The sequence below is a fragment of the Podarcis liolepis genome (assembly GCF_965112155.1).
Source record: "Podarcis liolepis genome assembly, chromosome: 12".
Taxonomy (NCBI): Eukaryota; Metazoa; Chordata; class Lepidosauria; order Squamata; family Lacertidae; genus Podarcis; species Podarcis liolepis.
Genome location: NC_139563.1, coordinates 54,687,277 through 54,713,180, shown reverse-complemented (window position 1 = coordinate 54,713,180; position 25,904 = coordinate 54,687,277). Strand labels below are relative to the sequence as shown.

The 25,904-nt window shown below is 43.4% G+C and overlaps 1 protein-coding gene across 5 annotated transcripts in view; it reads left to right on the top strand.

The window, feature by feature from the left end:
• Positions 1–25,904, top strand: part of ELMO1 (engulfment and cell motility 1) — a 335,641-nt gene that overhangs the window by 25,398 nt on the left and 284,339 nt on the right. The window contains exon 1 of one of the 5 annotated variants that reach the window (XM_083468797.1): positions 10,732–10,848. The exons of 3 other annotated variants lie outside the window; for them this stretch is intronic. The gene's annotated coding sequence lies outside the window, so the exon portion shown is untranslated. Of the gene's footprint in view, positions 1–10,731; positions 10,849–21,679; positions 21,827–25,904 lie in introns of those variants that run through there. One more of the 5 variants, XM_083468795.1, reaches the window with a different exon arrangement.

The following is a 25,904-nucleotide window of genomic DNA, read 5'->3' as shown; positions in this document are numbered from 1 at the left end:
CGTCTTGCTAAGCAAGCCCATAGGGAAATTCGTCGTGCGAAGCAACTCAAAAATCGAAAAACTCTTTCGTCTTGCGAGTTTTTCGTCTTGCAAGGCATTCGTTTTGCAAGGTACCACTGTATGTCTTTTCTCAGGAATGCGCTGCGAATGCCACACAGTGGGATGAAATGCTCTTGTTTGGTGATGTAAAGGTGGGCAGGCCTGTTAATTGGAGTTATCATTCCTGAGCAGCGATATCTACCTATAGCAGCTATAGACTGATCTGATTCTGGATCTCAGTCCGGAAAGAAACCAGACTGTTCAATTTCCTCACGTACAGGATGTCCTTGTGGCCAAGAGTGGGCAAGAACCTCTGTATCTTGAGGCATATCTTCTTGAATTAAGGATCGTGTAATAGAGATTTCCTTCCCAAAGGTTCCCCTTGTATCTCTTTTCAGTGCTCCCAAAGTTAAGAAGGTGAGATTTGGGGCCTAAAAGACTCCTGTTCACAAGTGGCTTTCATCATCAGATGAGTTCATTGCTGTGACCTATCATGAAATCTGATCATTTCTCTTTTTTTATGTATCCCTGTTGGAGTTACCATAAACCCAGGGTAATGAGATTTCATTTTCAGCTTTACTGGTAGTTTTCAGTTCCATGTGGGGTCACACGGAGGCCTTTGCACATGAATAAGAAGAGGAAGGTGCCGATTCAACAGGTGCTGGTGCCCTTGCACACTTTGGCGTGCTCAAAAACCCTCTGCACTGAAAGAGCCATGCTTGGCCACTGGGGCATAGAATCATAGAATCATAGAATCATAGAGTTGGAAGAGAGCACAAGGGCCATCGAGTCCAACCCCCTGCCAAGCAGGAAACACCATCAGAGCACTCCTGACATATGGTTGCCAAGCCTCTGCTTAAAGACCTCCAAAGTAGGAGACTCCACCACACTCCTTGGCAGCAAATTCCACTGTCGAACAGCTCTTACTGTCAGGAAGTTCTTCCTAATGTTTAGGTGGAATCTTCTTTCTTGTAGTCTGGATCCATTGCTCCGTGTCCGCTTCTCTGGAGCAGCAGAAAACAACCTTTCTCCCTCCTCTATGTGACATCCTTTTATATATTTGAACATGGCTATCATATCACCCCTTAACCTCCTCTTCTCCAGGCTAAACATGCCCAGCTCCCTTAGCCGTTCCTCATAAGGCATCGTTTCCAGGACTTTGACCATTTTGGTTGCCCTCCTCTGGACACGTTGAACCTATATAGACAGAAGGGACTCTTGCTGTTTAGTTCTGTGTGGACAATAATCTCTTCAAAAGTACAGGAACTCCTTTTTAATTGTATGCCCGGATGTAATTCTACACTCCTCTGTCATTTTCAAAAAGAGAGGGCGGTACATCTGAGATTGCTTATAGGAAGCAGTCTTGCTGAATTGTTGTGTAAGAAGGGCTTTGTTTCTTGTGGTGTGTGGGGCGTCCTTTGTTCCGTTCCCTTCGAATGCTGCCAGTCATAAGACGGTTGGGATGGGGGAGGAAAACAAATGCTTTCTGTTCTTTACATTTAAAACAATAATGAATGAAGAAAGAGAGAGAGAGAGAAAGAAAGAAAGAAAGAAACACATTTGTGCGAGGTTGGTGGAAACAACAGCTTAACTTCAGGGTGTGTGTGTGTTTTTTTTTTTATAAAAATGTAGTGTCTATTAATTCCATCTGTGCTAGCTTTGCATTTAAACATGCCAGCGTGGCAACTGCCTGATTTTAGTTTTATGGGCAAATGTGTTTTGGTTTTGCTGAATGTTAGGGTTATTGAAGGGTGCAAAAGTCAACAGTAAAAAGTTGTGTTGGGTCAGATCTCTACCCATTTCCCCCGCCTCCCCAGAGAAATAAGTGCAACTTTCTAATTAATTTAGTTCACTCTTCTTGCAGAGTTACCGTGTCCAAACTTCTCTGAGGTACTTGGCAAAAGTGAAATGTTGTTCTTCGGTATTTGAGGGCCGAAGTGCACGCTATAGAGCAGGGGTCTGCAACCCGCGGCTCCGGAGCCGCATGTGGCTCTTTTACACCTTTGCCGTGGCTCCGGGGCGGATACTAGCGAGGGGAGGAGGCGCATTGTGCGTCCCGACACTCCCCACTGTGGCGGGCGCTGTACTGGCTGTGACGTCGCATGGGGGTGGTGCGTGCGTTAGTCACACACCGTCCAGACGTCACCTTCCCGCCCGCCTGCTACATTGTAAGGGGCATGTACGCTGGTCACTGCATTGAAAGGGGGCGTGTACACTGGTCACTGTTTTGAAGGGAAGTGAAGAACACACACACAAAAAAGGTAACTTGTTAATTTAACGTTTATTTCTATGAGGAGGACTAATTCTGAGGGGTCAAACAAAGAAATAATAAAAAGTGACAAAAAAGTTATTTTTATAATGACGAGTTTTGTGGCTCCCAGTTTGTTTTTTCTTCGGAAACAGGTCCAAGTGGCTCTTTTTGTCTTAAAGGTTGCAGACCCCTGCTATAGAGCATCCCTGTCTCCGCTGCCACTGTTGGAAACCTGTGCTTACTTCTCAACACTGTTCTGTAACCCTGTGGGAAATTCAGGGGGGAAAGTGTTTGCAAAGGGAAGAATTAAGCATCTCCTTTCCCCTTAGTTTTTCCATTGCAGCAGCTGGGAATTGAAGCTGCAAAGTCTTGTCTGGAGTCGGAGTCAGTGAAGACACCCATTGCCTAGGACTAGGCAAATTACCCTTTTAATTTCTCAGAATTTGGGGATAGTCTCACTGCATGGCCTCATTCCCTCTTTGAATATCCATTTGGAAAGAACGAAACAGTTTGGTGCCCTGCAGCTTCCTTTGCCAACTCCTGCTTCTTCTTTCCCTCAGTATCAGGTGTGTGCATTTGCTGTGGATGAGACAAGGTCAGCATACTAACTTAGATGCATCTTCTCTTTCGGTGGAAGGCTTTGGCAGACATGCTGCTAGGGGTGGCACAAAACCATAATTCCTACTAAAGCTACCTTTCCTCTCTGGTGTCACCTGACTTCCTCCACGTCTCTTAGACCAAGGTTTCTCAAATATTCTACCCTCCGGGCCTCATTAGAAAGGCTGAATATTACTGAGGCCCACCACAGAATGAGGTTGCAGGGTTGAAGCCAACTACAGAATGGTGATGTCAGTAACACGCCATGTTTGGCATGTTACTGGCATCATTTTCTATTGATACCTTTGGGAATTATTAATTCTTTGCCCCGGCATTTCCCTCATCGTAAGGAGCTTGGTATATCAGTTTTCCTCAAGCTATGTGCAGATGTTGTCTCTGGAGGTATTCTCCATTTAGGCAGAGTTTGCTGATCCAGGGACTCTAAATCAGGCATAGGCAAACTTGACCCTCCAGATGTTTTGGACTACAATTCCCATCATCCCTGACCACTGGTCCTGTTAGATAGGGATGATGGGAGTTGTAGTCCCAAAACACCTGGAGGGTGGAATTTGCCTATGCCTGCTCTAAATCAAAGATGACTAACTTGTGGTTCTCCTGATGTTACAGGACTACAACTTCCATAATTCTTGACCTTCTACCCTAATGAGATGTTTAAATGTTCCTTTGATGGTCCTTGAATCTTCTTGCCCCACTTGCCACCCTCTCTGCCCACACTAGTGTGGCATGCCGCACACTTTGAGAACTACAACTTTCATGTCTTTCAGATCTCCTTCCAATACCTCCCCCACCTCTTGGACTTCTCTGCTTCCTTTATTCAGCTTTTCGGGAGTTTCTGGTGCAGTTCAGTCAAAAGGCAATGGCACAACTAGGGAGAGCAGGTGAGCAAGCGAGACTCTAGGCAGGCTGAGGCCAGATTTTGGGGATGAGCTGGCACATAGCATGGTGAAGCCCTAGTGAGTGTTATATCACATCCCGTAATGGGTAACTTGCCGAGGAGTCAGCCAGCAGCTGTGGAGGAAGACAGATGTATAAACATAGGGATTTGACAGCCCACTGCTATAAAACGAGGAAAACTGACGTTGAGTTATTTGCTGCTGATTTGGCTTTAGCGATTTGCCAAATTTTTTTATAGGGACACTGTGCCTTTGTCTCAAAGAGAGCCTCTGCAAAGGAATCCCGTTGTTCTTTCCAGTCCTAGAAGCAAACCCCCCTGTGTAGAAATGTAGCTCCTGAACCCATCTTGAATTAATGGACTGGGGTGCTTTAGCACAGAATATATTGTGTGACTGTCACCTCTCAAAGATGGGGGAGATTATTGGTACCAGGTCTCTGCGTGTGTTTTGGAGGGCAACGTGCATCCCTGTTCCTGTAGGGATTTCCCATCTAAGACTGCTGAGATAAAAAAATTGGTATAACAACTATGTTTCTTGGTCCCTCATTGAGTATAAGCAGGAATGAAAGATTTTTCTAGTGTTTTTTTATGAACTTGCTCCAATTTAGCTTTTAATGTCTCTTTTCGTTCCCGTTTGGTTTATCTTGAGACTTTGATGTCTTTGGTGAATTCAAAGCACAGTTTCTTCCATTCATAGTTTTTCCTTTTAACACACCCTCAATTGTGTTCCCAGTAGATCTCCACACTGCATTTTCATATATTTGAAACGTGTTTCTTTGCAGGCTCCTTTGCCTAATGGTCCTGCTAGCAGGTCAAACTACTAGAGAGATTAGCCTTTTAGCCTTGGTAAAACTGTACAACTGCCTTTCTGTGCGGTTAATGTAATTGCCAGGTGTTTGTTCAAATGCAACACAGGGCTGGGTCAGGCACAGTAAATCACTCCAAAGTGAGCCCAGGGAATGCAGTCCAGTGGAGGAAGCAGCATCCATGGAGGCAGTTGCTGCATATTTGGGATATTAGAAAAATAGGAGGATTCCTAATTCAGACCAATGCTTTATCTAGACGTCCCTGAAGAACGGAATCTCAAGCACGATACGAAGGCAACAGGCTCCTATCACTTGCTGTATCCTAATTTCAACAGCAGTAATATCCTAAAAGCTGGGGGGGGGAGAGAGAGAGCACTTTACTTCATTGTTCCCTTGATACTTTCAGCAGTCACAGCTCCCATGTGTGTGTGTGTGTGTGTGTGTGTATGTGACGTGGGGGGTGTTGTGGTCTAAACCACAGAGCCTAGGGCTTGCTGATCAGAAGGTTGGCGGTTCAAATCCCTGCGATGGGGTGAGCTCCCGTTGTTCGGTCCCAGCGCCTGCCCACCTAGCAGTTCGAAAGCACGTCAAGTGCAAGTAGATAAATAGGTACCGCTCCGGCGGGAAGGTAAACGGCATTTCCGTGCGCTGCTCTGGTTCGCCAGAAGCGGCTTAGTCATGCTGGCCACAAGACCCGGAAGCTGTACGCCGGCTCCCTCGGCCAATAAAGCGAGATGAGCGCCGCAACCCCCAGATTCGGTCACGACTGGACCTAAGGGTCAGGGGTCCCTTTACCTTTACCTATTTATGCATGTAGTGTTTGTGGCACCCCAGTCTTTTATGTGTAGCTGCCTTGAAACCTGACCTGCTGCCAGTCAGAAAAGTGGGCTGTAAATATTTAAAAAATAAACGATGGTTATTTATTTAAGATTCTCCTGTAGGGGAGAATTGGGATCCTTGATGTGGGTTTGTCTCTACCCATCTCACCACTGGTAGGCAGTTAATATTCAGAAGAATACACCGAGGGGCAACTTTTGAGGGATACCTCAGGGGAGAGACAACCCCCCAGCTCCATTTTCATCCCCCCCACTTTGTGTTTGTTTCCTGGATCCCCTTTCAGCTCCCTTCCGCCATCCGCACCAGGTTTTTGTCCCCCCCCCCTTTTTCTTGGATCTCCTTTTTTCTAGGCCTCTTTTTTGGGCCTACAGCCCTTGGGAGGCTTCTGGGCTTCTGAGGCAAGCCAGGTGAAATATAGACGGAGTCGAGTGTGGATTTCATGCCCTTTATTCAGCTCATAGTAGTGAGGAATGGAAGTTCCCCCGAAATGTCTGCTTTATATACATTATTTACACAATGGGCCCCACGTGATTGGCTAGTTCCAGGATTCTCCTGTAAGCCAATCATGTTGCGGATTCACTTCCACCTGGAGTTGGACTGGGTGGCTCCTGCAGACCAATCAGACTGCTGCATTCGGAATCCTATTGTTCTAGGACCAATCAGACTGCTGCAATTTGGATCCTATTCAACTCAGTACATAACACTAGGAAAGGGCCGGGAAAAACCCAGCGGAATATTGTGTCTGTTGTGTCCCAGTTTTCTTGAAGCCTGACCTGCTGTCAGTCAGAAAACTGCAAATATTTTAAAGTTAAAATAAAGAATCCTTTCGGAAAAATTGCCCTAAGCTGGTGGCCATCACCACATCATGTGCTTCCGAATATTATTATTTTTGAGAGTGCAGTGGGGCATTTAAAAATAAAATAAAACTGCTTGAATATCTTGAATTAGCAAAAATGACTGAGACGATTAGGAGACAGCCAACCCAAAGGTATAAAAAAAGAATGGGGAATTTACAAAGAATATTCAATTAAACATTGTCCACAAGTGAAACCTGGAATGCTTGACTGAACTCCGTAATCTGTAAATTAGATAAAGAATATATGAGATAAAATAAAAGAAAGAAATGGAGATAAGGAATATGGGAGCAGTGATAATAAAAAAGGGGGGAGGATGAACCCTCAATAAGGAGATTGGAAGTCATATGGAGAAATTAAGAAATTGTGAATTAAATAATACAAGTCTTCTTTAGGAATTTAAGGATTTATACATATTTGGTAATTTGTTGTTTCTTTTGTATTTTATTTGGAATGTATTATCTTTACCATGTACGAAAATCAATATAAAACATATTAAAAAATATAATAAAATAAAATGCCAGGCCTAGGTGAATCCCCACCGCAAATCAGGGTCTGTAGATCTGATCAAATATTGCTTGATTTGCACGGTTGGATCCCCCTGGATTTTGTCTCGACTTGCTAGCGCCTAAATGGGTTGGCGGCAGACTTAGGTTCCTGCTTTTTTTAAGATATAGGGCCTGAGGGCAGACTGTATAATACTCTTGCCTTGCAGAAGCAGCTCTGATATGGGTTGGGAGACTTCTTGGGAGACTTCTTGGGTTCCATGGTGGAAGATATAAACACGTGGTCAAAAATAACAAAAACTGCAGGGTGAGGGTTGGGGGGGGGGAGGGGTTTTCAGAGCTGCAAAATACAGCATTTTCTATAACGTGATCTTATTGCAAGTGTAAATGAAGTAAATGGATGCCCTTTCACGAAATCCATCAATTTCTGTAACATTTTGCTGCTCCAGTGTCGTTGCACGTATGGCATTAAAAATCCCTTTGTGGAATGCAACTGCCTTCCGTGCAGTACTACTAGCTAAGGGGAGGTGAGGATAACTCATTTATTTTTGCCTCTCTAATAACGTAATCTTTTTCTGGCTTACAGAGTAGGAGGCTTCCGAATCTGGCCTTGCCGGCCCACGGCCTCTTCCAAGACGGTTCGGGAGGTAGATTAAAAATAGTGCCTTGGCCACGAAGCTAGTCAGCATCAGGCAGACTGTTAAAAGACCGGATTAAGGTTCTGCGCAAGGGCTATTGTTGACTCTTGGGACGAGAGGCTTTCATGCCAATCACAATGTTTAAAGTGTTTGTTTTGGATAGAAGGTGACCTTTCATTCCTGAGCTTGTTCTATGAGGGCTAGTCTCTGCCTGGAAGCATCTTCCAGCCCCTCCAGTCAAGGCTGCAGCCTTTTGACCCAGAGACAGGGCCCGTGGACGGTTGTTTTCCTTTCATACGTTGTGTATTTGTTTCAAAGATTTGTGCTTTTCTCATAGAGAAGGTTTCCAATGGGATAACACAAATAAGCAATCTAAATTGATAATCTGGAACTATATACCGTATTTTTCGCTCTATAACACGCACCCGACCATAACACGCACGTAGTTTTTAGAGGAGGAAAACAAGAAAAAAAATATTCTAAACGAAACAGTGGATATATGATTTTTGTGGTTCATGCTGTGGCCACTGACATGTGATCTGACAGTGAGTTTGGAGTAGCCCAATGCAAAAATCCTGAGGATCCATGTGGATCCATGCTTTGTAACCACGTTTTTGCACCACTGCGGCCCCAGGCAACAGTGGATGCGTGATTTTTTTGGTGCAAGATGTAGCCATGGACATGCTATGTGATCTGATGGTGAATTTGGGGTGACCCAGTGCAAAAATCCTGAGGATCCATGTGGATCTGTGCTTTGTAACCACGTTTTAAGTGGGGAGGGAAGGAAAAGCACTCAAGGGACAAGGAACATGCATGGGGTGGGTGGAGAAGGATGCTGCTAATAATGAAAAAGAAGGGTTTAAGGGGAGAAGGCTCCTCTCCTCTCCCACTTTGCTCCTTTAAAGAAGCAGGCTCTCTGTCCCTCTCTCCTCCCCACTCAGCGGCTCTTCTCCCGCTTTGCTGTTTCAAAGCGAGCCACGGAGGAGGGAAGGAAGGGGAACCATGGATCCTCTGCTCACGACTGCAGCAGATCCCCCCCCGCCACCCGTAGGCATTCGCTCCATAACACGCACAGACATTTCCCCTTACTTTCTAGGAGGAAAAAAGTGAGTGTTATGGTATATGTTTCAGTTGGTGCTTCTTTTTAACATCACTCCGGCCACACAGCTTTGTTTGCTTTCGTAACAGAGACCAATCCGTTCTTTGGCACACTGATTGATTGATTGATTGATTGATTGATTGAATGAATGAATTTATAGGTCTTCATTCAGGATGATTGTTGATGTATGCCTGCTTTCCCACATGACTCTGAGGAAAAACAAAAACAAGTCCTACTTCCTCTCTTCTCTGTTACAAATGTGCAAGCGGTTTTCTCCCTCCTTCCTTCTCTGAAGTGCTCCAGAGGTCCCACAGGTACATGGGGGGGGCATGTGTGTATCTCATTCCCTCTCTTGTCGATCTGTGAGGATGCAGATATGTACCTGCTAGCAGTGTTAGAAAATCAGATGTATAAGCTGGCGCCAAATGGCTCCTTAAACCGAGGTTGTAGTCTCCAAAACGTAGTGTCTGGTTGCCATTTTTGGGCAAGACGACTCTTCCTTCTCAAATGATGGACTGACTGTGACTGATGATCAGTGAAACATCTGGCTAGTTCAGATTCACAACCTTGAGCTCGTTTAAGAACTTTGAGAACTTTATCCAGAAACAGTCTATATATATTCCTACCTCTGTTTCTTAATGGTGACATTGTTGTTGTTTAGTCGTGTCCGACTCTTCGTGATCCCATGGACCAGAGCACGCCAGGCACTCCTGTCTTCCACTGCCTCCCGCAGTTTGGTCAAACTCATGCTGGTAGCTTCGAGAACACTGCCCAACCATCTCGTCCTCTGTTGTCCCCTTCTCCTTGTGCCCTCCATCTTTCCCAACATCAGGGTCTTTTCAAGGGAGTCTTCTCTTCTCATGAGGTGGCCAAAGTATTGGATCCTCAGCTTCAGGATCTGTCCTTCCAGTGAGCACTCAGGGCTGATTTCCTTAAGAATGGAGAGGTCTGATCTTCTTGCAGTCCGTGGGACTCTCAAGAGTCTCCTCCAGCACCAATGGAGACATGGACCATTCATAATGTCAGAATATTCTTCACAACTGTGAGCAGGGCAGTGAGGTGGGAGCTACAACAATTAGCTGTAACATTTGTTCACTGCTGCTTCTCAGGCTGCACGGAAAAAGCAGTTTGGTTCCTGAAATTCATAGAATAACAGAATCATTCTGATTTGTGCAGATAAACTATAACTGATTGAATTCTACAGGATGTGCTATTAGTGTGAAAACAGTCAAGATCCAATGATCCTTAGGCATGCACCTCCAGATGGTGAAGACGTCAGGTGCCATCCTGGCGCCCAGGCATCTTCACTTGGTCGCAAGTGGCCAATAGCCAGGTGCAAAATGTACCTGACTCCTGGCTATTTTTGAACATTGCCTCCTAGTGAGGAAGCAAACCCTCTTAAGGTAAGGGTGGACAACTTGTGGCCTCTAGACGGTGTTTGACACCAACTCTATCAACCCCAGCCAACATAGCGAAATGGTCAGCGGTGATGGGAGTTACAGTGCAACCACATCTGGAGGGCCACACGTTCCTCATCTCTGCCCTCTAAGACTTGACCTCCATTTCCTAGGAGAGGCTCCTGAGGCTGCAATAATATGCAGGACTCAGATATTGACAGCAGCAGCTTTCTTTCTGTCTCGTTTGCAGCTTTCTAGAGCTTGACGCTTGAATTTCTGAAAAGAAAAGCCTTTCATCCCTCGTGGAGTTGTGGCTGAAGATCAATTTGCAATGAGATAAGAAAATCATGAAGCCTGGGTTAATCTTTGATCCATAGTTTAGCATGAATGAATTAAAATCTACATGCCACGTTTAATACAGGCAACTCCCCATTTATGGGGAGGTGGGGGGTGTTAAATCGAATATTGGGAACACCATTGAAAAAGTCTGCAAGCACCATCTAAACCTCTTGAAACGCTTTAAAAACCAAAACTCCACCAAACTCCACCACAATTGCTCCCGCCAAACTTCCTTGCTGAAACTACAACTCTTCACAGACCTCAAAGGTCGGTGCAAAGGCTTCTGGGATTGCACTTGCAAAGGCTCATGAGATTGCTAGACACTATTTTCACTGTTTTCACGCTCTTTCAGGGCCGTTTTTGCCCCGTTGGCTGCCACTTCCGGGTTCACGGCGATGTGTGTTTGTGCTTTGAATGCACATAAATGTTTTCTGCTTCCCCACTTTGCAGCTGCTTCCTCCATGTTGTTTGCAGGAAGGTCTTCCCTGTCTGCTGAAAGCAAACTTAGGAGGGATGAAAGGGTGGATGAAAGATGTTACTGAAATCCTCTGCAGATCTGGAGCCTTTGTCAAGTAAGAAGCTATGCAAATCCAAAAAGAGCACTCCCCCCCCCCTTGTTAGCCTCTAATAACTACCATAGAAATATGTGGGTATGTAGTTGTGTAAACATTTTTGTGATCTAATAACTTTTCGGGACTTGTTTGCAAAATACCATGCACTACATGCTACAGTTTCCCACACTACAGCCTTTTCCTGCTTAAAATCTCGATATAACCACATCTCCTATTACACATGGAAAGCAAAGCTGCTCTTAACAATGTTAGACGTCAAAGCTCTGCTCTGGAAGCTTCTGTTAACCTGCTAACCTCTGCTAATCTGATAATAGCTGCTAGGCCTTACCCTGTTACGCTGTATTGACCATTTGAATCCAGTTCTGCAGCTGAGAGGGTGGCAGAGACCATTTGTAGAAATAAAATATGGCAACTGTTGCTAGCATAAAAAGGGAAGCAGTTCAGAATTATTATTATTTATCCCTATGGATAAAAAAATAATAAGAAAGGGTTTCTTCATTTTGTAGACTCTGATTTATGGTTTCTGATGAAAATTTACCAGAGTAGGCAGTTGGGATGGGTGATGTGAACAACCAAAGAACGCTGTGTTATGCCTTTGGTAATAAATGCAATCTTAGCTACTCCCACCTTCATCTTTTAAAAATCTAAACATGCTGAGCTTCAAGAAATATGCCAAACATGCATTTAAATGATTTGCCTTATGATATTTGCATATAGCTGGTGACTTGCAGCATAATAGCATGTTGTCTGGAATGGGTAGAATTAGAATCTGTTTATTCTTAGGAGGGGAAAAATTTATTTTCATGTAAACAAAACAAGAGGGAAAGCCCTCAAATTTTACAGGGTTGTTACCTTTCGGAATTACAAAAGATGTTAGATTCAGATGTTTACATTGGAGTAAATGAACATAGAGGAAAATGAAAAAGAGGCTAATAAAAATAGCTTCCACATGGCTGAGGTACCACACAGTTGCGGTAACCTATAAAAGCATAACCAGAACCCTGATAAATCAGGTCTGTGTAGATCATGTGGGAAGGGCATTGCTTGAGTATCATGTGATACATGTACACCAAAATCTTGCTCATGGGAGAAGGATGCCAACAATTTCTGTCAGTGAATCAGGCCAGAAGTGTGGTTAGTAAATGAAGTCTGGCTGCTACTGGATTGAGCTGACGTTCAAGCTTTAAACCGAGAATTGTACTATAACCATGTACAACCAATTTCACTGTGATTCACTTGGTATTTCAGGAAGATATCACTGCAGTGTATAGTACACGTTTCCTGTCCCTCGTGAAAGGAGATTAATGAGCCCAGGCTTGGGGTTGTACGTGAACTATAAATTTTATCCCGCTGCTGGAATTAAATTTGCATTTTGTGAGACCTTTCCAAATTCCTGTCTGCTAGTGGAAGTGTCTTCTCCAAATCTCATAATTCTAGTGTGTGAAGAGGCAACTCATCTCCAGTTGGTTCAGTGTTGGTGCTAAACCATGCACTTGGGCTTGCATGGAGCTGGAATTGCGAGGTACCTTTAAATTGCAAAAGTCTTAAATGTGTTCCATTGCCAGCCATTTCCATTCATATGTAGTTCCTATGAAGGGGTCTATGGCAGCAAGCTGGCGCTGTGTCCAGTGTTGCCACAAGTTGAGCACTGCAGTGGGGAAGCCTAGGCTCATAGGCTTCCTTGCCATAGAGGCCACATTCAGTGGGTGGTATTCAACTAGGCCTACTCTGAGTAAGGCTTATTTGAGTACCACCCAATGTACGGACATCAGGGATGGAACTAAGATGCCATCTCTTGGCACAATTAACCTATGAAGGGGGCTTGTGTGGCTTGTGAAATATGTGTACCAAATCTTGCCTTTCTAGGTGGTCTAGAAACACTTCAGAAATTGGGGTTGTGCTTCATTCCCCCCATTTCTACATAAACGTCCCTGCTAGGACTTACTCGCAATCAGGGTGTCATGGTCTACATGTGTAGCAACTATTTCAGGGTTACCTTTGAATTTTCTGTCGCGATTCCATGTTTCTGATCATCGGGGTGTGTTGGATTTGGTCTGTATGAAGAAATTTCAGCTTTCTAAGCAAAGTGGAAGTATCCTAATCATTTTTATACCCAAATAAAGCAGTTGGTGAGACTGAGGTGTTCTTCCTGAGACTCCGTAAGGCTTTCTTTCCTGAAGGGGTTCGAGGCCCCTAATTTTTACATCCTGTTGTGATCTTCAGCAAAATATATTTTCCCCACCCCCATCAATCTGCTTTATATAAATAAGCCCTACTTTGTCCTTCCTCAAAAATTTTCTCCTTATGCTTTTTTACACAGTTGTTGTTTAGTCGTTTAGTCGTGTCCGATTCTTCGTGACCCCCTGGACCAGAGCACGCCAGGCACTCCTGTCTTCCACTGCCTCCCACAGTTTGGTCAGACTCATGCTGGTAGCTTCGAGAACACTGTCCAGACATCTCGTCCTCTGTCGTCCCCTTCTCCTTGTGCCCTCCATCTCTCCCATCATCAGGGTCTTTTCCAGGGAGTCTTCTCTTCTCATGAGGTGGCCAAAGTATTGGAGCCTCAGCTTCAGGATCTGTCCTTCCAGTGAGCACTCAGGGCTGATTTCCTTCAAAGGTTTGATCTTTTTGCAGTTCATGGGACTCTCAAGAGTCTCCTCCAGCACCACAATTCAAAAAGCATCAATTCTCCGGCAATGCCTTCTTTGTAGTCCAGCTTTCACTTCCATACATCACTACTGGAAAAACCATGGCTTTAACTATACGGATCTTTGTCGACAAGGAAATGTCTCTGCTTTTTGAGATGCTGTCTAGGTTTACCATCACTTTTCTCCCAAGGAGCAGGCGTCTTTTAATTTCGTGACTGCTGTCACCATCTGCCGTGATCATGGAGCCCAAGAAGGTAAAATCTCTCACTGCTTCCAATTCTTCCCCTTCTGTTTGCCAGGAGCTGATGGGCCCAGTGGCCATGATTTTAGTTTTTTTGATGTTGAGCTTCAGACCATATTTTGTGCTCTCCTCTCTCACCCTCATTGAGAGGTTCTTTAATTCCTCCTCACTTTCTGTCATCAAGGTTGTGTCATCTGCATATCTGAGGTTGTTGATATTTCTTCCGGCAATCTTAATACCGGCTTGGGATTCATCCAGTCCAGCTTTTTGCATGATGTATTCTGCATATAAGTTAAATAAGCAGGGAGATAATATACCACCTTATCTGTCTCATGAGAAATCTCTATATGAGACAAAAAGCAACAGTTAGAACCGGGTATGGAACAACTGATTGGTTCAAAATTGGGAAAGGAGTATGGCAAGGCTGTATATTATCTATACATAGGGAGGAGTACAATAGTAACTGCAAAATAAAGTAGAAACTAGCCTTCAGAACCAAATCTGATTCTCTTTTGAATTGTCATAATTGTCAGGGTTATGTTTGCACTTGAATTTACAGGGGTTTAGATCCCTGGTCACAAAACACACATTTTCATTGGCCTTCGGCATGATGCTTCACTTGTCTATTAAAAGCACATGCCTTCTCATTATAGTTTGAAACAAAGCACTACGATCATAATTCAAGAAAAGACCATTATGAACGTGTCCTTTAGGGAAAAAGGGATCACTAATTAGCTCGGCTCAGCAAGCACATTTAGCCTTCTGAGACAGAGCTAGCTTTCAAGGGTGGTTTTGCAGAAAATGGCACATGAGAGAGAAGTTAAAAGGCATGTATGGGGTTTGCAATATTGGCCAACAACTCCCCCCAAAAAAACCATACAAAGCATTTTCACTTCTAAACAGTTTCGTTTGAGAAGGCAAAGGAATTGGATTTATGAATAAACCAACGTTCTGTAACAGTAAGGCATTGAAAAAGCATTAACTTTAGGCAGGAAGAATTTAACAGTGAAGGTTGAGTTGGTGACCTACTTAGGAGCTCATGGAAAAATGTCTTGAGATTAAAGGTATGCCGTCTTGAAGAAAAGTACTTCTGCAAATATTCAACAAAACATGAAAGATGGTGCTCCACCCCCACCTTCCATTAATAATGAGAGAACAAGACACTGCCATCCTGAATAAATGGAATCCATGCCATATGATTCTGCCCCCCGCTTCTTATGTTCAGGTTTGGGGAGGCATTCGTTTGATTGATCAGCTTATTAAAATGTTTTAATAAGAGCAACAGGAAAGGAAACTCATGTAGAGCTGAGGGAACAATCTGTATTCCTTACATTGTTAGGGAAATCGAGCCATTATCTGAAATGTGATTTATTAATATTTCTAAGTGTAAACTGAGACTCCCCACCCCACAGACTGTTAAATAAATACTCACATAAGAGCTGTTCTGCATGTAATAGCAGAATATAGTTTCAGACTGGAGTTTTGCTAAGTCTTTCCTCTCTTATCAGAGAATCATAGAATTGTAGAGTTGGAAGGGACCCATGAGGGTCATCTAGCCCAACTCTCTGCAATGCTGGAATCTCAAACATCCATGTGCTAGTTTTATTTCCTGCAGGAGGCTTTTTATGTTGTGGATTCTCCTATGTACTGTTTTAAGCAATATAAACCAAAATTCATGGTTATTTGCGTGCCTGCGTGTTCCTGAAATAAGCAATGGACAAAAGACAGGCTTCACATACATATATAAGAGCTGGGGAATTGTTTTTGTGAATGTGGTGGCAAGTAACATCTTGAAAGGGAGTGTGGTGGTGGTGTTAAAAAGTCATTGTATCCCAGCAGCTGCTTTGGTTGAAATAATGTCAGACAAATATTTTGTCTTTGAAGTAAGAAATGTACAGTACGTAGTGTTCTTCTTTGTAGCATCTGTTGTATTGTGTGACGAATGCAGTTGAATGTCATTTCCCATTAGATATACATACATATCCAAGAGTAAAATGTGTAATTACCATACATTGTGATAATGTACACAAATCTAGGTACAATATTGCGTGCGAAGCTTGGCTAGCAATCTGGCTGAGCGCTCTGTTCTTGCCTAATATGAATCAGAATCTCTTGACCAAATCCAGTAAAAAGAAACCCCATAACTGTTCTCAAGGGTAAATTCAGGTTATTAAAGCTTTCCTTTTCAGTCTGAGGACTAAGATGTATGCTCTCTTTCTTTTGAATTTAGCTAATTTTTGAATGTTCAACTCTTCCACTAAATAACTATTTCTGGAGCTTTTAGTGCCGCTTAATTCTTTTTTAATGCAACTGTTTCAATTCTGTGTTTAATAATTTGAAAGTAAGTGTGCTGTTTGAATCAATGCATATTATTCAATCAAAAGTTATTTCCCCACACAGTTAGTGTAACTTATAAATGGTGCGTTTAAACACTCACAGTTGAATTACTGTAATGCCCCCAGGGGGTGGGTGGGCTACCCTTGGGGTTGGTCCTGAGATTGCTGCAGGTGATCCCTTATATACCCAGTAGATCACTGCATTCTGTGGGAAAGTTTGTCCTGCAAATTTCAAAGATCTCAGAAGCTCGCTTTGCAGTAACTCGGAGCAGGGCTTTTAGTGTAGCTGCCCCTGTTCTGTGGAATAGTATTCCTGTCTTTATGGAAACAATTGAAAACACTGTTGTTCCAAGAGGCTTTGCCAGCTGGATAAATGGGTCTTTACCTTGAATGTCCATTTGTTAGGGTTTTAGTCTTGTTTTAATCATATCTGTGGCTTTTGTGTTTAACGATTTTATATAGTAAATTAGTTTGGAAGCATGATTCTTTTGTGCAAAAGCGGCATACGAATAAAATGAATGAATGAATGAATTCCCTTCGATATCTGAACATGGAAAAATATTCTTAGTTTAAACTGTGTTCAGTGAAAATCTGAAGCCAGGGTATGAATGTTTTGCTAGCAGCAAATTTAAGCATACCACATTTTCCTGAACTGGGATGTCATAGGGAACTGTGGTTAGTATAAAATCGAAATCAGAAGCTTTTGCTGACTTCCTCCTGAGAGCAAAAGAGGTGACTTGGAAGTGTGAACACAAGGCTCATTGCAGATCATTCTAGTAGGAGGTATGCCTTTTTTCCCAATGTCTGCAGAACTTTGTGAGGTGGTGCTTTTAAAATCCTAATCGCTTAGAATCCGACTTTGTTAATGTCACATAGGATTTGGTGAGCCCTAGTCTACTGCACTCTCCCACCAAAATGGGATAGTTTCTCCTGCTTAAAAATGGCACAAAACTTTGGGTGTGGCTACTTTTTGTTTTAATTTTAGTATTCCTGCTCTTAGATTTTTCTAAAAACATGCTATATGCCATGTCAAAGGAACACTTAATTGCTGTTCTGGCTTGTAAAAGTTTGTCACTGTAATTCTGCCGAGCACAGAACTCTATAATTCTACAAAGCACAGATAACAGGGCACAGTTGTGGTTGCAAATTAGGCTGCTTTAATTATCTGCTGTGAAAGTATTTCTTGGTTTTGCAGTGTAAGTGCTACTCCATGATGGCAGTGTTTATATTAAAATAGAGCAAAGGGTAGAAACGCCACAAAATACATTATGCTGAGCGCATTTGATGGGGAGAATAACTTTGGTTTGTTTTTTAAAAGAAAAGTGTAGGCATTTTTATGTCTGTGTGTTTTGTTCTCGTTAAAAGGCTACATTTTCTGTTTGGACAGCTTTCTGAATGGAGAATAAAGTGGATATTTAAGTTCTATAGCTCAGTTGAGTGAAACAAGCACATTCAGCAATGGCATGCATTGGTTATCTATATGCATATGGTAGGAAAGAATGTGATTACTTGGGACATGTACAAAATGACCCTGGTTTCAGTAGTCTGATGAAACTTTCTGATTTGCAGAAGTCTGTGTAACTTAAAAGCTTGAATACTTCTACCTTAACAGTCCAAATTGTACATTTCATATATGTCTATTCAGTGTTGCCTCATCACATTACTTAATTAAGCCTATCAAATAGACTTTCTGTTAATGTCTGGGAATAGGAGGTCTGTATGCTATCTGTTTCGATTATAGGTGCTTTAAAGCAAGAAACTGGTCACTAATCCTGCTTCTGTTAATGACGTGGAAGGAAAATGAGTCACTCGTGGCTATAGCATTATCTAGCTGTTTGCTAAGAAGCAGGACTTTCCAGAGACTTTCTGTTCTAGATTTAATTTAAGGCTCGTTTATAATCTATCGAAACTTCTAGCTTTTCACATTCTTGCTACCCATTTTCCAGGGATTTGGAAGTCCCTCTCCCCCTGTTCAGGCTGCAGATGTTGGTGGATAATTTTGAGTTGGCCTGATTTAGTTGCACTGAACCTGCATTGCAATGTGGCAAGTACCGTATTTTTCGCCCTATAGGACGCACTTTTCCCCCTCCAAAAATGAAGGGGAAATGTGTGTGCGTCCTATGGGGCGAATGCAGGCTTTCGCTGAAGCCTGGAGAGCGAGAGGGGTCGGTGCGCACCGACCCCTCTCGCTCTCCAGGCTTCAGGAAGCTCTGCGCAACCCTCGGGAGACCGGCTCCGAGGGTTGCACAGAGCTGCCTGCAGTCCCGGGATCGGCGCAGCTCTGCGTGGCCACCGGGAGCTGGGTGCGAAGTCCGCCTCGCTCCCGATGGCCGCACAGAGCTGCCTGCAGTCCCCGGATCAGCGCAGCTCTGCGCGGCCACCGGGAGCGAAGTCGCGCCCCGCTCCGGATGGCGGCGCAGAGCTGCCTGCCGTCCCGGGATCAGCGCACTTCTTCCCATCGCCAGCCCCACAAGCTCGGGGGACAGCGGGGAGGCAGAGCGTGCCTTCCCACTGTTCCCCGACCTGGTTATTCCAGCCCCGCACCTGGGGGGGAAATATTTTTTTTTTCTTTATTCCCCCCCCCCCCCAAAAAAACTAGGTGCGTCCTATGGGCCGGAGTGTCCAATGGGGCGCAAAATACGGTAAGTCATGACTTAGTCACCTGTTTGCACCAGGTTTCCAGCAGACTTGATTGGGCCCTCTGACCCACTTACCAAAGAGGACAAAATAAACTAAATATCTTAGCCTGTTGAATTTCTGCCTGAAACTATGCTTCTCCCCAGTGCCAATCTTAAACCAAAGCCTAGGCTGCAATCCTACCTGAGAGTAAGTCCTATTAAACACAAAGAAACTTATTTCTGAGTAAACGTTATACTGAACTACTCAGGACTGACCTACTCAGCTGCTGCTAAAAAGCTTCCTTGACAGCCAAAGTCTGCTATTCCCCCCACCTTATTTCTCAAAAGCCTTTGAGAAGCTAGAAGACTACAAGTGTAGTAGTGCATTTAGACTGTGGTTCCGAAACACTTTTTCCTCATGGGCCATTTGGAAATTTCCAAGTGTCTTGGCAGACTCCTCAGTGATTTTTCTTCCTGTTGCAGCAATTGTAATGCGCTGTGATAGACATTCCATGATTTTTCATTGTATTGTTATTGCTTTTTGATCTCGTACGCATGGTATTGCAATTTTAGTCTCGTGGAATTCAAACTGCAATACAACAAAGAAGGAATAAAAAAACAATTAAAATTGATAAAAATATTTAATGTGATGGATGTGCCGTTCCGTCTCTTCATCTTCCACAGATGTGAATGAAACTCACGTGGCCCTTGGTGGGACACGGATGGCAATTTGACAACCCCTGCGCTGAGACATGCAAGTTTTCATACATTTCCTTCTTCCAATGAGCACAGCCAAGAAAGAGAAAACTCTGACATGCAAATACCAGAGTTAGTTGGAAAATTACTACAGTAAGAATTGCAAATTTATTGTACCATAAAAGTCCCTGAAAATTTCCCCACCCTCAAGGAAAATTCATCAAAACTTCCCATATAGGTATGTCCATTTTGTTCAGTCCCTTATTATAGATAAAGTCGTATGCTGAATGCAAATTAATTAATAGTCATCTATATAATATACCAAGCCCATTTCCACCCTCAAGTCTTTATCAGCAGCTATTAATAGAACTACACAGATCTTGAAAACAGCCCAAATCTTAAATAATGCTAGAAGCTCCTTCAGAACATTGGGGCAGCTGTTGTTCGTTCAGTCAGATTGTTAATCTTCATTTTCACAACACTGTTTATCGCCATATGTTAACGCTTTTCTATTTTGCTACGGTAAAAGTCTTAGCTCACCACAATAAAGCCATTGCATATAAATGTGACCAATGACTAGGTTGAGCAGATAGGTACAAATGTGCCCTACTGTGCAGCCTGGGGAAACTAGTACAAAGTTAGAGGAATCGTGAGCTCAAGTGCATCTGCATGTTGTTCATGCCCTAAACCAGGGGTCTGCAACCTTTAAGACAAAAAGAGCCACTTGGACCCGTTTCCGAAGAAAGAAAAACTGGGAGCCGCAAAACTCGTCATTATAAAAATAACTTTTTTGTCACTTTTTTAAATTATTTCTTTGTTTGACCCCTCAGAATTACTCCTCCTCATAGAAATAAACCTTAAATTAACAAGTTACCTTTTTGTGTGTGTGTGTTCTTCACTCCCCTTCAAAACAGTGACCAGCGTACATGCCCCCTTTCAATGCCGTGACCAGCGTACATGCCCCTTACAATGTATTGGGCCGGCGGGCGGGAAGGTGACGTAAGGACGGTGCGTGACTAACACACGCACCGCCCCCATGCGACGTCACAGCCAGTACAGCGCCCGCCACAGTGGGGAGTGTCGGGGCGCACAATGCGCCTCCTCCCCTCACTAGTATCCGCCCCGGAGCCGCGGCAAAGGTGTAAAAGAGCCACATGCGGCTCCGGAGCCGCGGGTTGCAGACCCCTGCCCTAAACCCTTGCTCATCTTAACATGGTTGACGAAGGGCTAACCTGACCCAAAACACCCACCCACCCCACTCTCACATGAAAACAAAGATCACCACAGCCAATCACAAATGAACAACCACACCCTGGGCGAACTCCAAAGTCTCTCACCACCAAGGGAACACAACTGAATAGCAAAGAACCTGTACAAGCGACGCTGACACAAAACCCCACATATATTAAGTATAATAGAAACATCGCCACCCGACCCCACCTCCACTCATCCCCCACACCTATTCCCCCCTTTTCTTCCTAATGTCTCAACAAATGAAACTGATCTGTAAAACATGTAACTTGGGGGGGGGGGGAGAGAGAGAGACACTGCACATACTTCTGTAAACCAAGGAAATCTTTAATAAAAATACATTTTTAAAAAGTCAGCACATTAGTCACTTAGGCAGGAGTTAGCAACAGTTAAAGTGAGACCAAAGTGTGATGCATTTGTGTGTATTTAAACGGCCTTGAAATAATTCCATGCTTGACTTCTCTTTTCTACTGAATGCCTATGTCTCCATAATAAAAAAGGCTTGAAGAAGCAAAAAGAAAAATAAAAGAAAAAAGAAAAAAGCCATGGTTGACTGAGACAAACCAGCTTTGTAAACTATGGTTTGAGGTTTATATGTTTCGACTAACTATAGTTAAGGTTAACCATGGCTCTTGTTATTTTGTGTTTGTAGACTGTGATGGTAGAACGAGACTGCAGATCCTCGTGCTTGAAGATCTGTATAGAATGGTGGTACCTCTGTAAATAAAATCTGTATTCAAAGCTGGGCAGTTCAGAACTACTTCCATTTCAAACTCTGCTTTTAAATCTTGAGATACACCATTTCCAATACAGTGGTACCTCTGGTTGTGAACTTAATTCATTCCAGAGGTCCATTCATAACCTGAAACCGTTCTTAACCTGAGGTACCACTTTAGCTAATGGGGCCTCCTGCTGCTGCTGCCGCCGCCGCACCACCAGTATATGATTTCTGTTCTCATCCTGGGGCAAAGTTCTTAACCCGAGGTACTACTTCTGGGTTAGTGGAGTCTGCAACTTGAAGTGTTTGTAACCCTAGGTGTTTATAACCCGAGGTACCACTGTATTCAAGTTGCAAAAGATGTCTGAGGATGGAAACTGAGGCAGACTGTTCTGACGTGCAACACATGCTTGCCTCTGTGAGGGGAGTTTTAAAGAGTTTTGATGTCTGAACAGGAACTCACCTGCCAGGTAAGATACCTGGGCAACGCATCCCATTATTGCCCCCGACACCCCAGGCTCCATCCTAATTGTGTGGACTGTTCTGCTGGTGCTCAAGCTGTTGGCATCTGTTTGTCACGGGAGACAATGGAGGTGTGCACATTTGAAGGTGAAGTCAACAGTGCCTGCTGTGGCTATAGAGACCGATACAGGAGAGACATGTTTTGTTGCAGCTGGGGCAAGTGAAGGCATCTGGTTGAGCTGCTGCAGACGGCATTTCCTCTCTTTGCGCTCTTCCCAGTGGCCATCCCTCCTCTGGTTACTGCTATAGATGTATGAACTGAATGTTTCTGCAAATGCAAATAAAAACACCCTCCAGACTTTCCCCGCTCAACCCAAGTAGGTCAGAGAAAAAGTAGTTGGGGGGCTGGTAGACCTGGGGGCAGGGGGCACTGCCCTTTAGCACCTGCATGGCTATAAACTTGTTGTTCAGACATTCTGCATCTTGACCCTGATTTGAATTGCAGAGAGAAAGGGGCTCAGCTGGGGAAGCCATTTAGAAAATAAAAGCATACATTTTAAAGGGCACAGTTGGCCCTTGAATTAAGAATGTTTTTTATTCAAAATTGAGCACTTGAGCCTTGAACTTCTGACCTTTTAAAAAGGAAAGCTACCTGCTATTTTTCCAAACGGCTTCATAGCTGAATTGCCATTGTAACCGAGCAACATTCAGCCCTCTCAATCTATATGCAGCAGCAGGGGCTGTTTTTTAAAAGTAATGCTCCACAATGTGCTAAGAAATCAGTTGTTTTTTTTAAAAATGGAATACATATTTTGAATATTCCAAAGTCTTCTCTTTTTTTGGCCAGTAGTGATGTGCATTGTTGTTTGGCTACGTAAGACTCAGGGACTGGATGACAAACTGTTTTTCACTGAAGCCCCCCTGCTCACTTTAGGGGTTGTAATCTCAAAAAATAAAAACACAAATAAATCAAGGTGTTGCTGGAAATCAGGCATGTTGCTTTATTTTAATAAGGGATGAAATCTGAATTTTACCGAGCTGTCGTGGTTCACCCCTTGTTCTCTGGGCTGTATGAATCACTCCATTTATTTGTAGTGCTTAACCATTTCCAGTTGGATATGTATCGTCATGTACAGTAAGGTTACCATAGTTTTTTTTCCAATGAATCCGGGGACACTTTTCAACTTCAGTAGGATAGATAGGATTTTGTCAGGGGACTGATTTGTAAATCCAGGGACTGCCCCTGGGAAACGGGGACGTCTGGTAACCTTAATGTACGGCATAAAACTGTGAAATGTTTGGTTCTCCCAGGAACATGCATACCTTACGGTCTGCAAACAACAACACTCTGAAGATCCCGGGCCCCGGGGAAATTAGACTGGTCTTGACCAGAGCCAGGGCCTTTTTGGCCGTGGCCCCGGCCTGCTGGAACGCTCTCCCACAAAAGACTAGGGCCCTGCGGGATTTGACATCTTCCTCCAGGGCCTGCAAGACGGAGCTGTTCTGCCTGGCCTTTGGCCCTGACCTATTTTCCTTTGTATAAGAATATGAAGAAGGCCTCCCAGCCTCTTCACAGGTCCTTATATGATCAGTGAAAACAGTTGGTCCTGGCAAGTATTAACCGCTCTCAGTCTTAACCTCATAACTGCCATTTGTCTAGATTTTTCATTTATCTGAATTTTAAGATGTATTTTAATTACCGTATTTTTTGCTCTATAAGACTCACTTTTTCCCTCCTAAAAAGTAAGGGGAAATGTGTGTGCATCTTATGGAGCGAATGCAGGCTGTGCAGCTATCCTAGAAGCCAGAACACCAAGAGGGATCGCTGCTTTCGCTGCGCAGCGATCCCTCTTGCTGCTCTGGCTTCTGGGATTCAGAATATTTTTTTTCTTGTTTTCCTCCTCCAAAAACTAGGTGCGTCTTGTGGTCTGGTGCGTCTTATAGAGCAAAAAATACGGTAATTGATGCCTGTTTTTATGTATACTGTGTTATTTGTATGATGTTAGCTGCTCTGAGCCTGGAGGCTGTGGAGGGCAGGGTACAAATAAAATTTATTATTATTATATGGGGGTATTTTTAGACCTTTTTTTAGTTTTTGCGTGTGCATGATTTTGGTGACTGGCAGTAGTTTTTAATCTGTTAAAAAATCCAGGTCAAGTTGACTTAGACTTTACACATACTCTGTCCCAATGAGAACATCCAAGAATTCCCCTGTTCCCCCAAAGGATTATTGAAAATGGGTACTTTTTTGTCCATTATAGTGGCAGGGAACTGTTGAGCAATGGACAGTACATTGGGATTAGTAGGCAGTTCTCAAAAAATGAAGAATCAGTGGGACTTTCTTCATGATTTGTTCTATCACATGTTTGTGTTCAGTAGCAAGGAATATTTATTGAAAGGAAAATATCTTAGATCTTTGGGGAGTTCTGGTTGGTCGTTGAAAAGAGAGTTGAAAGCAAAAAGTCATTAAGGCAGCAATCCTATATACACTTAGTCTGAGAGTAGCTCTCATTGAATTCAGTGGGACTTGCTCTTGAGTAGACATGTTATTATAGGCTCTGTGTTTGCATCTTTTTCATGACTTTCCTTGCAAGAAGTTGCAGCTGGCTGTGTGTTGGTAGTGTTCAGTAAACTGGAGTTGACTGTCCTTGGGGAAAGAATAGTGTGTTAGAGCAGGACATCCAGATAATTTTTAGCTATAGGTGCTTTACCTCAGTGTTTTTCAACCTTTTTTGGGCAAAGGCACACTTGTTTCATGAAAAAAATCACGAGGCACACCACCACTGTGTACGGAGAGGGAGATGTCAGAGCCCCGCTGCTCTCTATGGGGAATTGGATGAGAGCAGACCGTCTGTCCGCTCTCATCCGATCCCATCCGATCTGATCCCCACCCAGGACGGATGGAAAATAGGGTGGACGCCTAGTGGGCGAAAATTTGACTTTTTAAAAAATCTTTCGAATTTTTCCCATGGCACACCAGGCAACATCTCGCAGCACACTAGTGTGCCACGGAACAGTGGTTGAAAAACACTGCTTTGCCTGGTTGGGAAGAAACCATGGGATATATTCCCAGAGGTAGATGGTGAAGTGAGCTTTGTGTCTGATAGCACACCCCCCCCCCAACTGATGTTTGCTTGGCAACATGGATTCTCATTGTAAACTCTGAGTTTGTCTCTCTCTTTTGGAGTAATCTGAGTCACAAAAAGCCAATAGGAAGCTTCCAGTGAGTTATTAGAAATCTGGATGAACAGATTACAATAACTGAAAAATCATGACATGAAATTAACATAAAATCGATTATTAAACCAATATTGTGCATGAAATAAATCCTAAAATAATGATCAGAACAAAATAACAATACCCAGATAACTAAGGAACGTAACGTTTAACTATTTTGATTATTGGTAGGTTTCAATATTTTTCTAAACTTAGGCACCAGATAGGTTGGAGCATTCCTCAAGTTTGTGGAAATGCAAATGCTACTTGATAGGCCTATTTGAGGGTGCCAGTTCATTTTGAATACTTATTCAATAGTTGGGTACTTATTATCCTAATACATTTTACTTAAATAACACCCCCACACAAGTGATAGCCAATTTATGCTCCCATCCTCCCTCTGTGGGAAGTGGTAACTCTAGGATGGCGACCAATTGGTTACCACCCTGCTTATAAGTACATTGGCTGAAAGCTAAAGAACACATTCCTTGTTCAAAGCAGTTGAGCTCTTCTGGTGTAAAAATCAGTTTTGAAATGTGAGGGATGAACTTCAAAATTGATCACCTTTGCCCTCACAGCGCGACAAATTTTCCTGCAAAATTATAGCACTTGAAGGTTTTTTCCCCCCGAAAGGCGTCAAACCCCCTAGGAAGCTCTGAATTGCCTACTTCAGTTGAAAACTTTATTTTGAAATGTTTCGTGCTGTGAGAGCCTTTGTGGAGCTGCATTAAGCAAACAGTGATTTCTCCTGAGCACAGCAGCAAAACACAGTTGTTTGCGGAGAAAGCTTAAAAAACGAAAACAAGGGTGATTAAGAGGCTCTTAAGAGTTTTCCAAAAGCGTGTGCTGCCTTAACTCATTCCATTAGAT